Source organism: Pinus tabuliformis, chromosome 8 (genome assembly GCF_031772625.1).
Source record: "Pinus tabuliformis cultivar Carrire ecotype Pingquan chromosome 8, CPIR1, whole genome shotgun sequence".
NCBI classification, from domain to species: Eukaryota; Viridiplantae; Streptophyta; class Pinopsida; order Pinales; family Pinaceae; genus Pinus; species Pinus tabuliformis.
The window spans coordinates 1,495,442,845-1,495,449,001 of NC_142294.1; positions in this window are offsets into that span (position 1 = coordinate 1,495,442,845).

The following is a 6,157-nucleotide window of genomic DNA, read 5'->3' on the forward strand; positions in this document are numbered from 1 at the left end:
TGAATATTGGAAGACCCACCCCCTTGTTGCTAATGGGAACATTTTCGAAGGTTTTTCACACAACCGAAGGTAGTTGAAGAGACTATCTAAAATATGAGCGCACAATAAGAGAGAACAAGATGACCAAACCTTAAGGGAAACTGAAGTAGAGATAGTTTCATTCGAAAATGAACAAGGGGAGACCTTCAACTCTCATGAACAAAAGGATAAGATTACATCCCTTCTAACCAAGCGAAGCAAAATATTAAAGGATCGAGAAGAAACCTGGAGGCTGATAAACAGAGCAATATGGCTGCTAGAGGGAGACGATAATACAAAATTCTTTCACAGAATTTTGTATTGGGCACAAAGCCATCAATTCCATTTGGGAGCTAACAAATGAGCAAGGCAACTTTGTGAACACCTTCCCGCAATTAGCATCCATGGCCACATCCCACTTCAAGAAGATCTACAAGGCACCTCCTAATGCCAGTCTTGCTGAAGTCATTCAAGTAGCACAACTTTTCCCTCGGTTTGTAGATTAGGAAGTTGCCTTGGATCTAAATAGGGAGGTCATAATGGGGTAACTTGAAGCCACATTAAAATGGTTCAAGTGTGACAAGAGTCTAGGACTGGATGGTTGGTCAGTGGAATTCTACATGGCTTTTTTCGATACTCTTGGAGAAGATCTTCTAAAATTTGTAGAAGATTGTTAGACCAATGGGAAGATGTATGAGGCCTTCAATACCACCTTCATCGCCCTCATCCCCAAATCAGACAACCCTGTCTCCTATGATGTCGCCCCATCTCCCTATGTAATTGCATATACAAAATCATTTCCAAAATCATAGCCAATCACCTCCAGCCCATCCTATCCACCCACATATCATCTGAGCAATTTTCCTTCATACAAGATCGATAGATCCATGAGGCTATTGGGACTGCACAAGAAGTACTGCACTATCTAGATGAAGAAGATGAAAGGTATGATCTTAAAGGTAGATATCTCAAAATCATTTGACAGAGTAAGCTGGTTGTACATCAGAATGCTCCTAACTCATCTAGGCTTCCCTTATGAGTTTATAAAATGAATTATGTGTTGTATAACTAATGTATCTTTCAGTGTCCTTTTCAATGGGGCGGCATCGCCCTTCTTTCACTCAGAAAGAGGCCTCAGGTAGGGTTTCCCACTATCCTCGTTATTATTTTTACTCAGTATAGAAGAGCTTAGCAAACTCATAAAAGAGGAACATAACAGGGGAAGGCTTAGAGGAATCAAAATCACTAACAGATGCATCTTGACTCACCTACTTTTTGTGGATGATGTACTGATTTTCCTCAATGGAGGCATTAGGGATCTGACTACATTGCAGAACACTTTCTCTTTATTTAAAGTGGCTACAGGTATGGTCATAAACAACAAATCCATAATAACAGCCATTGGATGCTCTCCCCACGAGATTCAGTATGCTCTTCACAGATTCCCTTTTACCCTACTTTAGATGGAGGATGGCTTAAGATATCTAGGATACAGGCTAAAGCCCCATGGCTACAAGATAGTAGATTGGACTTGGTTAATTTCTAAGATGGAAAAGACGCTCAACCTTTGGTACCACAAGTACCTGTCCAGAGCAAGCAAAATAGTACTTATCAAAGTTGTTCTTGAAGCCACCCCAGTATATTGGATGTCTCTGGCATGGATACCTAGAGGTATCCTCTCCAGAATAAAAAATATTTGTTTTAGGTTCCTCTAGAAAGGCAATCAGTCAGGGAGAATATATTCCTAGGTCAAATGGGAGGTGCTTACTCTGCAAAAGAAATGGGGTGGGTGGGGAATTAAAAGGTTGGAAGACTTCTCCTCCGCATTGGCAGCCAAGATTGGCTAGGAATTAATCACCTCAAATGGCCTGTGGACTAAGGTGGCCTCTTTAAAATACATAGCCCCCCTAAACTTGATGGACTGGCTCCGACAGCCATAGTGGAACAAATCAGGGATATCTATCATCTGAAAAGATGTACTTAATTTGATGCCCATTATCTGACGGGGACTCACATGGAGAATACAATCTGGCACATCAGTGCGAATAGGTGTCGACCCTTGGATCAGTTGTGGTAACACTCACAGGCTGCTTGATGAGCTTATGCTACACCTTACCAATGTAGGTATCACCCATGTCGGCCACATTGTGGACATCGAGCGCACCACCTTTTTACAACAAGCATGGAAAACTACTCGTGCATTACACATTCCACAACTCTAGAAACAACATTAGGTAGAATACATAATGGCCTTAACTGAATCTCATATCAGAATTGTTGAAGGGGAGGACGAGATAATCTGGGAGCCTGAAAAAAATGGGAGATACTCCCCTAAAGAGGAATATTTAGTCTTAGCTGACATTCATAGACCACTATCTTATGAACACTTGTGGAAAATTATGTGGAAATTAAAAGCGCCCCCTAGGGCCTGATTACTCACATGGGCAGTTCTGAAAAATAAGATCCTTACAAGTGACAACTTAATCAAATGAGCATAGCATGGACCTTTCTGTTGTTGTTTGTGTTAGAACAACACCGCAGATATAGACCATCTCTTTCTTGCATGCCCGACAGCTAAGGAGACCTGGAACTCTATTCTTTTGAGTATTCCCACCCAGTGCAGTTGGCAGGGCTTGACAGTAAAGGAGGCTTGGGCCACATGGTGGGCATCTACTTCACCGACAAAAGCTAGAAACCTTCCTTTCCTCATCTACTGGGCAATATATATAGCCCACAATAGATACATTTTTGAGGACCTTGCTCCCCATTGGCCCCCATCACTACTCATATTTTGACATACTATCATATCTGGAAAAGTGCTTTCTACAGTTGCCCTCGAGCTCTTGGGGCACATGCTTAATTTCTTTCCTATTTCGCGAGATCTATTGTACCCAGAGCGATCTACAGAAGGCGATCTACCGAAGTATGGTGCTGTCATTCAGTCTTTTCAGTTCCTGTTTCATGAGATCTACCGAAGTCTGTAGTTTTTGAGACCAATCGTTACCTTATCCCCTGATCAAGGGCGAACATTGGAAGAAACACTTTGACTCTGATTCCAGATGGCTCCTAGCTTCGTAAAGATAACTGCTAGCTCAACTCTGTCCACCTCTGGGGGGAAAGCTCCTTCCCATATCATCAATGAAGCCCCAACTGCCACTATCTAGGTGGTCCAAGCCTCACTCGATGAGGCTTTGAAGTTTTTTGAAAGTTCCCTAATCTACCATTTCAATGGTTTTTGGCCGCGGCTGACAGCGCTCCATAGTTGGATCTCGGAGGTATGGAAGCCTATCATTTCTGATCAAATTAATATCTACCCCTATGCTAGGGGTTTCTTTATAGTGGATTTTGAAAACCCTGAAAGCAAACAATGTATTCTAGATTCCGGCCCTTGGTTTTGGGAAAACGCAGGCCTATTCATGAAGCCATGGAACCCATCATTTGATCCCTCAACAACAGTCATAACCTCAGCACCAGTTTGGGTGAGATTGCCAAACCTACCCTTGCATCTCTGGAATTTCTCCTCGCTAAAAGCTATTGGAAATGCAATTGGGAAATTTTATTGCAGGTGCTGAGAAACAGAGGAATATGGCAGAACCACCTATGCACGCATCTGCGTGGAAATGGATTTCAACGCCGGATTCCCAGCTGAAATAAACCTAACAAGTAAAGACTATGTTTGGAACTAGAAACTTGATTATGAAAGTGTCCTCTTCAGATGTAGATCCTGCTTTGAGATAGGACATCTAGCCAAAAATTTCCCAAAAGCCTCCCAAAATAATTATGCTAGAAAGAATCACCACGAATCTACATGGTGGGAAGGAGCACAAAAATAACATTACATTGTCATCAAGGAAGAATAATCTCCAAAAAAATCCGAATCACAAGAAATCGGGCAAGAAAGAAACAATTCCCAAGACAAGCACGGGGAAAGACCCACCCAACAGCAAAAAGGTGAACTTGACAACCCCTCAAGCATCAAAGTAGATCTCCTAGATCAAAATTCTTCTTCGACTATCTTCAAAAGGATGAACACAACAAATCACAAAGCTAAGACACCAATGTCCCAAGAATCAGAAGAGATGAAGGAGATGCAAGATAAAGGAAGTTGGAAGACTGTAGAGAAAAAAAAGAAAGCTTCAGCACCAATCTCACCAAGAATGACGAGGAGCCAAACAATTAAGAACTAAGAAAATTATAGGTCTGATAGAACAATTTGTTCTCAGTGACGTTAACCACCACCACCATCATCATCATCATCACCATTCCAGATGAAAAGGAAAACTCTATTCCCAGGCACATTGTCCCTGAATACATTAATCACTCTCACCCATGGGCATACTTTGATGGTTCAGCACAGGAAGATGGCTGCGAGGACGGAGCCATCCTGTACCTTTCCGAATCCCATCACTTCCATATCCAAATGGGCCTGGGGAGGGGCACAAACAATTTTGTTGAACTAATTACAACCAAATACCTCATACAATATGCTCTAGAAAAACATTGCAAGAATGTCCAAATGTTTGGGGACTCAAAAATTGTTTACAATTGGATAAATAAATCTTCTAACTACTCTGCTTATACTCAGAGACCTGTTTTGAATGAGACTCATCGACTCATCACACTTTTTGATTCATTTTTCTGTCGTCATATATACAAGGAACACAACAAATCTATCTATTTACTATCCAAGGAAGCTGCGTTCAGGCCTCTCGGCACATGGCTAATCCAGGAGCAGAGGGATGGTGAACATTATCAGTATTACCATCGACTTTTCATGGACTTTACAGACTAAACTGGCTCAGCCGGAGCCTACTTATTTTTGCTTATGTAAATAATATTATTACTCTTTTAAATTATCAAATATACACAATGAAAGTCATACAATAGAGTTTTTTGAACAATTAATGAAGCACAGTGTCTCCCTGCATGGAGTGCACTGCACTATTTTCTGATATCTCTTACTTGATAGGCATTTTGCCTCACATACAACATATGCTTGTGGAATCTACAATATGTAATTTTCCTTTACTAATGAAAATTATGATTTTTCCAAGGGTAAAAAACATGCATTCCATTTTTTTACAACATTACAATGTTACACTTGAATTTTACAAAATTACAACATGCATTGCAACACTTGTTAGTAAGAAGCAAAATACAACTTTGATGAGGATGATTTTATTTTAAGAAGTGGAGGATGTAATAATGGCAATGTCTTGAAACAAAGCACCTGGACCAAACAGGAACAATTCATATTTTTTCAATGCATGTTGGAGTTTTCTAGATAACGAGATTCATGTGGTGGTGGAGGAATCTAAAATTTTCAGTCAATGCAGGGAAGCTTGAATGCCATGCTTATTTCTTTAATCCCTAAAGGCTACGAAATTTGAAGATCCCAGTGTATTTAGACCCATTGCATTATGCAATGTAATTTACAAGGTGATCGTTATTGTTATTGTTAATCTATTGAAACCATTATTCAAAGGAGATTATTTCACTAGAACAAATTGGCTTTGTGGAGGGTCATCAAATATCAGGCAGAATTATTAGAGTCCATGAGATCATTCACTCATTGAAAATCCTAAAGAAACCAGGTATGAAGTTAAAGCTCAATTTTTGTAAGACCTACGACAACTTTTTTTTTGGGTTATTTATTAGGGGTCCTTTATGCTTGTGGATTCTCCTAACAATGAATTTCTTGGGTGAGATCTCTTATCTCTACATCCTTTTCTTCTCATATCATTAAAAAATTTCCTTTTGGTACCTTCAATCTGTCTTATGGGCTCAAGCAAGGAGATCTATTGCCCCCCTTTTATTTATTTTGGCCATGAAGGGGTTGGGTCAATTTTTTAAAGATTATTGTTCTAGAGGGTCACTCAAAGCGCTATGTTTATTTGGTGAAGATCTTCTAGTGACACACCAAAAATTGTTGACGATGTGTGCCTATTCAGTCAGCCTAGCCTTAGAGAACTGAAATAGGTTTTTCTTTTCTTTCAACCTTTATGGAAACTTTAGGTACACTTATTAATAATGAGAAGACAAGTATTTTCTTTTTTAACTACAAAGAATCGGTACAGTGTCATTTAGTTCGAGTGCTAGAGTTTCGAAGAGCCACTCTTCCTTCTAAGTACTTGGGGGT